This window comes from Chinchilla lanigera, unplaced genomic scaffold, assembly GCF_000276665.1.
Source record: "Chinchilla lanigera isolate Chin_1 unplaced genomic scaffold, ChiLan1.0 scaffold00116, whole genome shotgun sequence".
In the NCBI taxonomy this organism is placed as follows: domain Eukaryota; kingdom Metazoa; phylum Chordata; class Mammalia; order Rodentia; family Chinchillidae; genus Chinchilla; species Chinchilla lanigera.
The window spans coordinates 1,043,829-1,056,011 of record NW_004955517.1 but is presented as its reverse complement, the minus strand read 5'-3'; the positions used below and the strand labels follow the sequence as shown (position 1 = coordinate 1,056,011).

Genomic DNA, 12,183 nt, shown 5'->3' with positions numbered 1-12,183 from the left:
TTAGCTGGACACACAGAGCCAACAGTGTGCTATAGCTGGTAAAATTATGAAAGGAATTCCTGTAAATGTCACCGAATAACAAACATATAAATCTCAAGGCCCAGCAGAAACAGCCTTGGAATATCATATGTGGGGGGTGTTACATCAAAGAGTCTTCACGGCTCCAAACTTAGAGTCAGAGTCTAACCTCATCTGTGAAAGAGGAAAGCCACCTTTCCTACAGCCAGCAGCAGAGATGATGGCATCCTCACCACCCCCAGGGGTGGGGGCTCGGAGAGATGGAGATGGACAGGGCTCTGCTCTTAAAAACCTCCCCCCTCTAGTGAAGCAAGGCAAAGTAATACCAGCGAACCCACAGAGAAGGTAACTGCAGGTGGTGGCAGGGTTGTGAGGTCATCAAATGGGATCATAAAGCAGAGAGCAGCTGGGGGAGAACTACTGTAGTTTGAGTGACTCAGGGTAAGATCTTGGAGGAGGCTGAATAGGAACTGTCACCTCCTTGATGCAATGGGACAAAGAGAAATTTGGGTCAGGAAAAGGAAACAGCAAGTGCAAAGGCCCTGTGATGATAGGACTTGAGCATCTGAAAAATGGAGCGGGACCGGGAATATCATGAGTGACAGGCAGAATCACATTTAAAAACATTGATGAGGAAGGCAGCAGCCAGGACTTGTTGGGTAGAGGTTGCGCACATTTTTCCTTCATAGCCTTGTTCCTAAGGAAGAGCTTCACAGAGCAGCTAAGAACACTTGCTAGCACCTAAGGATGTTGCCATGTGCTTGGATTTTGGGACAACCTTGAAGTGTCCCCACGAGGCCAAGCCAGAGGTCTGATTCTGTTCTTTAACAGCGCCTACCAAGATCTCAAGTGGACTCATACATTAAAACTAGTCCCTAAGTTCCGCGTGTCCACCTCATCTTCAGAGCCTCGGCTGTTTCAATTCTGAAAGGCAATCGTTCAAAGAAATAATACAATCTCTCTACAGTGCACTTGTTGGGAGAAGCTGGGCTGAGGATACATCTTCTGACTCTGCTGATGAGGAGTCACAGCTCAGGCCCTCCAGGCATCCTCAGGGTGGTCCTCTGCTGGCTTCTAGTCAGAGGCTGGAGGTGTGCTTCCTAGTGGGGTAGCCGCAAGGTATCGCCTGGTGCACTATGAGGACTGATAAGAGGGCAAGTGTTTGGGGAATTCAGCTCACACTGCATGGCTCACAGCTGTCCCCAGCGCCAATAGATTTCACGAGCACGAATCTGTCTATTAATACACATAGACAGAATGGTGCTACAGTAGTGCTGCGCAGGGGTAATCACCCATGGCACATCGGCTGTGGCTGGGGCTGCATGGGCTCCTGGGCAAAGTCTGACTGTTTACACTGGAGGTGACTGGCCAGCGTGGACGTGGAGGCAGTGTGGGTACTGAAACGTGGCATGTCCTGGGTGCCAGACTTTTCCAATCACAATACCTTTCAAAGCCAGACTTTTAAACCTTATCATGAAATAATGCAACTTCATTAAAAATTATAGAGAATAATAGTTTTACAGAAAGCAGATGAAAATCAGAGTTAAAAGTGTATACATTTCACTTGTCTGCATCTCTCCCTCTGGGGAGGGCTTTTTGTGGGGCTGAGCCTACCCAGGTGTGGAACAGGGGACCTGGCAGTGCAGCCCCACACCTCTCCAGGGACTTCTGCAGCAGGTGAAAGATGCTCTCATCTTCTGGGACCTACGAGCTAATGATGAATAGCTGTAAGCTTCTGAAGAAAGCAGAGGTAGGCCTTCTGGATGGAGACAGAGCAGGGGAGCAAGTGAGACCCCAGTGACACTTGGAAGACCTGGAGCTAGTAACCTCTCTATCTGAGCCAACATATTTACTTTTGTTTTATCTTTATTTTTCACTTCAACTAGTTTCAGCTGAGCTTCTGTTGTTTGCAAGTGAAATGATTTTGAGCAACCATCCCTAATAACCATCGTGTCCATTGTGTATTTGTGCTCCCAGCCTTTTTTTTCTCTAATTTTCTCTGCATATTTTTTAAATTAAAAAGGATCTTCATGAACAAATTTTATTACCTTTTTTCTTTCTGATCCTGTAACACAATTTACTGCCAGTGGGGAGCATCTAGGTCTCTCCTAGAAAGGATGAAGAACTTCTGCGGCTCCTCCCCTATCTCTGCCAGCCCTCTGCTCCCCAGGAAGGGATATCAAGGGGGAGAAAACTCTCCCATGACTCTCAGCCGTTGTGAGCGCCTTCCACACTGCTGGGCTGGAGACCCAGCTTTGATAGTCTCTGGCCTTCGGTCAGCTTGGACTCCTGCCTGGTCTTTCAAAGCACTTTCCCTTTAAAGTCTCCAAACTCAGCACTTTCCATAAACATCTTATGACTTTTTTTTTAAAGTGGAGCGAAACAAAGGGTAGGCATATTGTTTACTACTGGTGATCAGGAGACATGCACTATGAGGAATAGTCTTAGGAAGTGAAAAAGAGATGCACAGAATATATGCCCCTTTGGAATGCAGATGGAAGTTCAAGCTGCTAGGGTGACCCGGGTGGAATCGTGCCGGTGACCCTCAGGGTCATCCGAGGTGCAGCGGCCTGGCCTCGTGGTTAGGGTGATGGAACAGCTCCAGTTATAGAGCATTTGCTAGCAATTATGGTGGCTGCTTGTTCTGGTTATGGCTTGAAAACAACAGCAAAGTTTGTTTTGCTAATCTCTCGCTAGATTTTTGAGTTGTTTTTATTATCTTAAAGATAAACCAGTAAGAAAAATCCAGCATGAGGGGACTGCGATGGTCTCTGCATGTGGGCGCCACGCTTAATTTAATAAAAACCAAAGCAGACCTCGGCGGCAGCATTAATGGAGGAATGTGTTTATAATGAGGGAGGAGTCACAGGTCAGAAAACAAACCCGGGCTTGGGGACCAAGGGTGTGGGTCGCATCCATTACTTCCCATTCTGCTGGGTGACCCGGAGCAGATCACTTCGCTACTTGGAGTCCAACTTCCCCTTCTGCCTATTGCTAAGCATCATGCTCATCCCGCCCACACTGGAGGGAGTGAGGGGGAGCAGAGGCGGTCCTTTGCTTTGTAACGCTGTGTGCCTTTGCAGACGCCGTGCGCTCTAATGCCACTTAGTGCTCCCCAGAGTTCGCAGAGTGCTCTGAGCACTGGGGATGAGGTCAGATTCCCAGCTGCCTGGTACCTCTTTGTGAGACAACAGGGCTGAAAACCTTTATTACAATGAGCAACAATGCCCGAGTCTCAGGGTCAATGAGACAGATGTGCAAAGAATGACACTAACAGAGCTGCCCCTCTCGAGCCCTTTCACTGTCTCGGATGCTGATCTAAACCCTCCACAGGTGTTAACTCTGTAATAACCCCAGCAATCCTGGGAGGAGGGACTGTTATTCTCCCCCCGAGGGACAAGGAGACCGGAGGAAGGAGAGGCATGGTGTCCTGTCCTCAGACCCAGCTAACAAGGAGACCGAAGGAAGGAGAGGCATGCTGTCCTGCCCTCAGACCCAGCTAGCATGCAGCCCAGGGGGACTGGTGCAGGCAGTCTGGCTCCGGGGCCTGCTCTTTGGAGCCTCTGCCCTGCATGGCCTCAAACTGCCCACACTCACCAAGGGGTTCCTGTGAGGGCTTTACTGTTCTAAGTGCTTGCATTTGCCTCCTGTGCACCCCTAGATTAGAGTTGCCATTTAGTTAAGAGAAGGAAAAGGAGGCTCCATTGTATCAGTCCACATTATATTGCTGTAATAAACTACGTGAAGATAGGCAATTTGTAGGAGTAGACGTTCATGTGGCTCACAGTTCTGGGAGTGGGAAAGCAGGGTGCTGGCATGGGCCCAGCACATGGCAAGGGCCTTCTCCCCGCACCATGACATGGTAGAAGGCATCACGTGCAAGCTGGGCAAGCGCACTAGCCTGGTCTCCCTTCCTCTTCTCATAAAGCCACAAGTGCCAGCATGAGGGCCCCATCCACATGACCTCACTAATCCACATGACCTCACTAACCCACATGACCTCACTAATCCACATGACCTCATCTGAACACCTCCCAAGGCCCCATCTCCAAATATTGACATACACCTTTGAGGGGTAACTTTCCAACACATGCACTTTTGGAGGATGTATTCAAGCCATAATGACAATTAAAGTTGATTTTCAGGTAAATGAAAAATAACTTCTCATTATAAGTATTCCACTGATTGTTTCTTGGGAATTAAATTTAAATTTATTGGGAATTCCATATTTTCCTGGCAACCTGATCCTTGGATGCTAAGATGGGAACTAGTCCAGCTCCTATTGCTAAAAGAGACTTAGAAAAAGACAACTCCTATCACTATTGTTATCTTTCCATATCTTGACATTTGTTTTTAATTATTTCTCTAGTTCAACTAAATTCAGAAGCTGTATGCATGAAAAGACTAATTATGACATTAATATCTTAAAATAGCACTTCTACATCTCTTTCAAAAAGATTGGGTTATTTAAATAGATTCTCATAATAATCTGATAAAATAAATACACCCATTTAATTAGTAAGAAACTTGAGCCTTAGAACCATTAAATAATATGCACAAAGGCAGAAAGTAAAACCACCAAGTAAGTAGGTAATAAAATTTGTTCATATTTTAGCCTCTAGTGAGTATGCTTTAAAATGAAGAAATCACTAGTCAAAGTAACAGTTTGGAGCCTAACCCAAATTTCCACCGATGCAAGATATACTCTAAAACTTAAAGGACAGTAACCCGGAACAGTAAAACCCATCAGTGTCAAAGAATACACAAAAAGAGAATTCATTTTTGAAATCATTATTAAATTTAGTAATAAGATCTTTATACATACTTGCTTTATCTATGGGCATCAGTGATATTTCTACAGTGCTATGTTTTTATTCGTATACTTTATAGTTTCCATTTGTCAACTTTTATTCAGACACCTTGATAAAAACAGGACCATTCCAGAAATAAACACAAAGTAAAATTCATCTTATGTGGACAGGAAACCTGAGACCCCGTAGACTAAAAGAATTACTTGCGGGTCTACTTCCAGCTAGAAAGTGATGATGCTGAACCTGTACCTAGTCTTACATGACTCTCCAACCTGTCATGACACATGCATCACACGCACACACTACCATGTTCCTTACCATGCTCCTTAATGTGTGCTGTTGCAGACATTACTAGCTGATCATGGAGTTCTTTTTCTCTTGAGTGTAGAAATCACTGCAAAATCTTTCTATATACATTCTGTTTTGGGAAGCCACTGCTGGCTGGTTGTAGGCGGCATCAATGTCCCATCTATTACCTCCTCCTGCTCAACACCCTCCTCTTAACGGAAACAATGACAACTCTGCCTAGACAAATTGTGTGTGCCAAGTGATCAGTGCTCCTTTAAGTGCACTGCTAGGTAAGTCCTAGAAATGGAATTCAGCAGAGATGTAGTGGCTCAGAGGCTGCAGCTGAACTTCCACTTATGAAAATACAGACAAGGAGCCTGGTGATGAAACTGGAGCTCTCTGCCACCAAGCCAGTTGCTTACCCAGAGTTAAGAGTGGCTGCGAGGGTCTGCTTCCTCCCATAAGAGGAAAAGTACAGAATGCTCACTGCCAGCCACAAGGCCTCAGGCTGCCTCCTCTTGGAGGGTGACTGCAGGGTCAGACAGCGCTCGCTCACACCCCGGCTGGCTGAGTGGGGTGGGTGTGGCCGGGATCTTGATGCAGTGCAGATCCTGGAGGCCATGAGCCTGGCTTCCCAGGCTGCACACCCAGCTCAGTCGCCTCACCCCTTTGTTCCCGCACCCCACACCAGCCTGCCTCTACTCCAGCCAACGGGGAATGGTGCTTTCCTTTTCTCTTTCTCTGGAGAAGAATTTAAGGGCTGCCGGGACACACCCAAGACATTGCTAGGAAAGTTCAGGAGGAGACCATGAACTGGGCGAGGACTGAGCAAATCCAAAGCAGGAGGGGGAAAAAATACACCATTATTTTTGAAATTTACCTATTTCTAAGAGAATAACACTTACAGATTTCATGAATAGGACTCCCACATTGCACAAAGTCCACTTCTCCTTGAATCCATTTATCAAGGTCAAAACACACCTTGAGAGAAGGGAAATAAATATGCAAAGTCCACAGATGACGCAGGACTGAAAGGAGCGTGGGAAGGCGCTCATGGTGCAGGGGTCATTGGCAGGACACCCACCAGAGGAGGAGGGGGACAGGTTTTCAGTCTAGAGTAGGATGCCTCCTTCCCTTGGAGGGAATCAGTGCTATACAAGGGGTGATAGCAATACTAGTGAGTGTTCAAGTTAAACAAAACTGTTACAGCAAGAGATACATTGCCACAGTCCCCCACAAAATACCTCCCTTGCCTTTGAACACATGTAGCCCATCATGCTTGCCACTCCTGAAGCAGTTCTTTCCTGGGTGTCCTTTAGATGTATGATAAAGAATCCAGTGAATATTGCTGCCATCCAGCTGAAGGGCTGCCTTGTGAAAAGGTGACGGTGCATCCTTATCCACATGTCCACCGGATCTGGCGCTGGGTGACTTCTGGCTCTTCCCTACAGTCAAAATGACCATGAAAGGTAAGCGTTTTTAATCAGTTCGGGACATTGAGGCAACCACAACAGTGCAACTGAGGACACTGACGAAGGAGGACTTCCAGAACTGCTTCCGAAAGGGGCCAGAAGGAAGGGATAAGTGTGCTCAAATCAAGGGGAGTGTTTCAAAGGAAATTAATTGCAATGTGTCCTTTACTATAGTAAAATATTAACCGTACTTTAAAATCATGCCTCATACACTAATCTGAAGAGTGAGCAGTGGGTCTCTAGAGTCTGACTTAGACTCGCCTTAAGAATTTAGATTCTAGGGTCTGAGGATTCAGCTCAGCAGCACAGCCCCTGCCTGGCAAGTGCGTGGTCGTGAGTTTGATTCCCAGTACTAGAAAAAAAAAAAAAAAAAAAAAAAGAATTTAGATTCTAAGTTTAACAATAGTGTTGGGAAAACTGTCTACCCACATGCAGAAGATTGAGTCTAGTCCCATATGTTAAAATAGAAACACTTAACTTGCTGGAAGATAAAATATGTAAAACTCTTGAAGACATAAGAATGGCAAAAACTTTTTGAGTAGAATCCCAGTGGTCCAAGAAATCATGCCAAGAACCATCAAATGGGATCATATCAAATTGAAAATCTTCTGAACAGCAAAAGAAACAACCAACAGAGTGAAGACAACCTACAGAATGGGGAAAAAAATACCAGCTGTTCCTCAGAGGACTAATATCTAGAATATATAAAAAACTCAATATTAGACCCAAAAATAAATGACCCAAGCAAAAAAATGGTCAACTGAAATGAATACATACTTCTCAGAAAAAGTACAAATGGCCAATCAATACATGGAAAAATGTTAAACATCTCTGGTCACTAGAGAAAAGCAAATTAAAACAACACTGAGATTCTAACTTACTCCAGAAAGAATGGCAGTCATCAAGAAATCAAATAAAAGGTGCTGACAAAGCTACAGGGAAAGAAAGGAATCCTTCTACACTGTTGGTGGGAATGTAAACTAGTACAACCACTATGGAGATCACTGTGGAGATTCCTCAAAAAACTAAAAACAGAATTCCATTTGCCACAGCTACCCTCCTTCTAGGTATCTTCCCAAAGACTTCGATATTATATTATAGTGATACAGGCATGCACATGTTTATAGCAACACAAATCAAAATGGCTAAATCTTGGATGCAGCCTACATGCCCATGAACAGATGAATGGATAAAGAAAATGTGTTTACATGCAACGGGGTACTACTCTGTGGTAAAGAAGAATAAACTTGTGTCATTTGTGGGAAAATAGATGCACCCTAACACCATGTTAAGTGAAATAAATCAGACACACAAGCTCAAATATCACATGGTTTCTCTTATGTGAGTAAAACAAAATATAAATAAAGAGCAAAATAAAAGAATGGGAAGGGGATCAGGGGATGCAGAGACTGGAAAAGGGGAAGGAAAAGGAGATGGAAAGAGCGAGATGTGTTGTGTACATGTACAACCCTCCAAAAGGAATGCAATCATTATGTATTACAAACGTGCGCTGAGAAAAAATAAAATAAATGGAAAGTAAGAATTTCTCTTGAAGGGAATTTGGGAGCCTACTTGCTAAATGAATAGAAATTATAGAGCCACCTTGGAAGCAATCTGAGTATTAGCAATGAATTGTGAACAACGTAAAGACAGGCTTACTAATGGGATGAGGCTTCTGACTCTATCATTTGATCCAAGAAGCTGATTTTAACTGAATGAAGAGAGGATAAAGGATTTGTTGCAATAGTCTAGTTGCAACGAATATTCAAAGTGTGAGCTTTCAACCAACATTTGATGGACAAATAAGTGTCCTGCCTTTTGCGACTGTTTTGTAAGAGGCGGTGCCGAGGCAAGGCACACCTCAGGCTGCCTCACCTGTTTCAGCTTCGCTGAAAACCCTGGGCGTGAGGTTCTCAGGTGACTCTGTGGCCAGAGGCAGCACTCCCCAGGTGGCGTGCTCACGTGGCTCCCTGGCAGCGTTGATGACATCCTCAGCGCCTGTCCCACAGGCACTTCCACAGGGCTGCCCGTGTCCTCCAGCGTGGCTACTGGATTTGGGCAAAGCATGCATCTAAAAGACTAGGGCCTGGTGGGACACATTCATAATTCCAGAACTCTAGGAAGCTGAGGCAGGAGAATTCCAAGATGCAGCCCAGCCTGGGAAACTTAAAAATTTAGCAAGACCCTATCTCAAAATAAACAATAAAAAGGGCTGGGGATGTAGTTCAATGCAAAGGCTCCGGGTTTAACCCCTAGTATCACTAACTAACTAACTAACTGACTGACTAACTAACTAAAAATCTAGCTAACTAAATAAATAAATGATTTCACAATACGTGCTGCAGAGCCTTTAAGGACCTAGCTGTGGAGTTCAGAGTGGCCTGGGAAGCCAACAGAGGCAGCCTGACACTGAGAACCACTGAAGAGGTACAGACTACCGGGGGTGCCTTCTCACAGGCTGGCTGCTTTAGCAGCACACATATCCCCACAGTTTCCACAGCTTATGTGGGAAGTAGCACTGCAAGGGGTCAGTTCACTTGGCAGAGGTCACCAAAACCTGGATAATGGGTTTGGAAGTTTTAAATGATCATAGGCCAGATTAGCCCTGTTTCGAGGCAAGAGCTGATTTGGCCTTCAAGTCTACTCTGGGATCTATTTTCCAGTGCCTGCTAAGCTGGAACTCTGGGCCCCAAGACTATATGCAACACCAGTGAATAGACCAATTCCTTCAACGAAGTATCTACAGAGTACCTACTGAGGGTGAAGCTCTGTGCCGGGCCCTAGAGCTACCCTCATCTAACAGTAACTGCCCCGCGAAGACTGTATACACGCCCGATAGAGGAATTAGAATTCTCACGAGCAAGATCTGAGTGTGCCCCGAGGACTAAGGCTGGCCGGGGAGTGCTTGGGCATGAGAATAAGCTGAGCAATGGTGAGTAGGAGATACTCAGAGAAGCGCACAAGGGGGGGAGCGACAGGTAGAGCTAGCTGGATAGCTAGTGTGCAAAGGCTGTAGACAGGGATGTGACAGAGAGCGCCTCCCTCCAAGCTCCTACTCACCGTGACTCACTGGCTCGTGCTTGATTACAGGGAGGAAAGTCTCAGACATTTAAAACCAAGTTATTTCTTCTTTCAGCCTGAGATAAAACAAGCAAATTACTTGTTTTCCAGATACCCAAAACATCAAGGCAAAGTAATGGAGCCTGGCTTAAAACAGAGCTTCTCGTATATCTTACAGAACAGGAAAAACATCAGAATTAATACAGAAAAATTCAACTGAGGATTTTATTGCTAAAAGCTCTGGTTGCTTTTACTGCCTCAATGGAACAGAGCCATTCAAGGTATATTTTGAAGCAGGTATTGTAATCTCACGGTTGTTAACGCCATGGCTGTCGTTGTCTCCTGGGAAGCAGTCACGAGGGTTACTCAGCTATCTGCATGTTCTTCTTTTGTCTCTACAATAATCTCAGACATAAAATTTCAAATGAACACAAGCAAAACTCTGTGAAGATCCCTTTAAGATATGCCTGGCCAAGGGTAGCTGGAAGTTACTCAAGGATCCAGAAGCTCTATGTCCTGGTCAGACTCAGAGCCGGTGTGTGTGTTGTCTCCAGTCCCCCTTAGCTGGAGCAGTGAGTCACCATCACCTGCAAAGCTAGACATGTAGATCTGCTTTGGGTGCCAGAAAGGCAAGGTATAAGTTACCTGGGATTTAAAATGAGCAGGGTAAAAATGTTTAATTTACGTGTTTAATTAAACATGAACGCTTCCAGGATGGAAAACATGTCCCTCAGCCACCCCGCACATTTTTTTAAGGTGTCTCTGGACCTTCACCCCAAAGAGGCTATGTATGTTGGAGAAATAAGTTTTAAGAACTTGTACAAAGCCTCAATTTGTTCCAAATCAGAAAATCTGTTTAATGAGGACCGATACAAACAAAACTCCAAGCTTGCTCACCCGCACCTCTAAGAGAGGCATCTTGAATATAAAGCCTGTCTCTTGTGCCCACCTGTCTGACTTCCAGGAGGTACAGCAGAGCAGAGGTCATGAAAACACAGGCTCAGAGGCTTCTGAGAACCCAGTGGTTATGAACACTATCCAACGGTCTGAGTTCCCGCCCAAGACAACCCCAGTCTCCAGCCCAGTTCCCCGAGCTCCTCCAGCCAAGAAACCTGACTCTATTTTCATAATGTTCCAGGCATGCATAACAAAGAGCAGTTCTTTTTGACTCTATACTTTAGAGGAGACTCCACCATCTAGCTGAAAAGTTAGAGTTTCACCTCTTTGTCTTGGTGAAATGGAGCAGCAGCCGGAGAGAAAATAATAAGGTAAGCTCATACATCACCTTTTCGGAAATAAAGGAAAAAGCAAATAATCGATGTGAGTTCATACCTTTAAAACTATCTCTTTATGAAGGATGTATCAGCATATTCACCGAGGTCTCAGCATGGTTGGATTGTCTCATAAATTACTTCAAGATCCCTTTGGTGTCTGTATTTTCAACTCTAATTATGTTTCCCGTCCTGAAGCCCAACTTCCCCAATTTTAATGAAATGTGAACAAACACGACTCCCATGACGAGGGGGCAAAGGAGGCTCTGCTCTCCAAGACTGGGGCGCTGACAAGATGAGCTGACTGCTTCACTGGGTGAGGATGCAAATTTGGGGTTTGACACCAAGCAAAATGGAGCACACTTTATTGTGTAGGAACCAACAAGTTATCTTTTGCAATAATAATAAAAAAGACATTTTTGTTATGAACAGGAGAGCTTTCAGTTTCTCTTAAAGGGATTGTTCAGGGGCATGTTGTTCAACAGATTATATTACCTAGATGAGATTGTTGTCTAGTAGACCAGAACTATTTTTAATTCGATGTTCCGCACTGTTAGTGCTCAATAAATTCTTAGCAACAATATTCCACCTGTGAAAAGAGGTCAGGTACAGTCCTCGTTCTGGTATCTGCTCTCAGTGGTTGCTGTCTTGAATCTAGTCTTAATGGCCAGAGGCAGCGAGTTTCGAAAGGTCGTTCATGTTTGCATCTGCTTACTTCCATATGCCACCCACAAAAAGACTTCTATTCACTTTGAATACTTCTGTTGAATTTCTCCAATATCTTGGAGCCTCAGCATAAGGTCCATCTTTACGTTCAACCAAAATTTTTAGAATTTTGCAAATTTGTTTCCACGGGGAAGACGGTGGGACCCAGCTAGGCACTGTGACTTTGTTCTATTTGCTTAGCGTAGCTCCTTTCACTGTAAGAGAATCCCCTTTGATCTGGGGAATACTGTTGCCCTGGCTCCCTTTGCTCAGTGTTGGTGGGGGTCTAACCCACCCAGTTATTCACCTGGGTGAGCTGTGACCCAGCTGTCAATCATTGACACCCCATCAGTGATTGGTCCAAGAAATTTACACAAGGTCAACACAAGCCAATGAATGTTACCTTGGGAATTGGTGCTCAAGGCTCCCCTTGGACTCTAGGGATGAAACTGGGGGCAAGAAGCCTGAGAGCTGCCGTCTCACCTGCCCAGGCCGTGGAGGAAGGAGGGAGGAGGGAGTGGAGCCAGCACACACAGGCAGGCAACACAGAGGAAGGAG

At 45.1% G+C, this 12,183-nt stretch overlaps 1 long non-coding RNA gene across 1 annotated transcript; it reads right to left on the bottom strand.

Annotated features, from left to right (window-relative positions):
• Positions 1-6,481: 6,481 nt before the first annotated feature.
• On the bottom strand, positions 6,482-10,679 carry LOC106147085. The gene is made up of 3 exons (XR_001231820.1): positions 10,599-10,679; positions 9,650-9,726; positions 6,482-6,562 (listed from the first exon to the last, which is right to left on the bottom strand). It is a non-coding gene; the product is annotated as an uncharacterized LOC106147085 (long non-coding RNA).
• Positions 10,680-12,183: the final 1,504 nt, after the last annotated feature.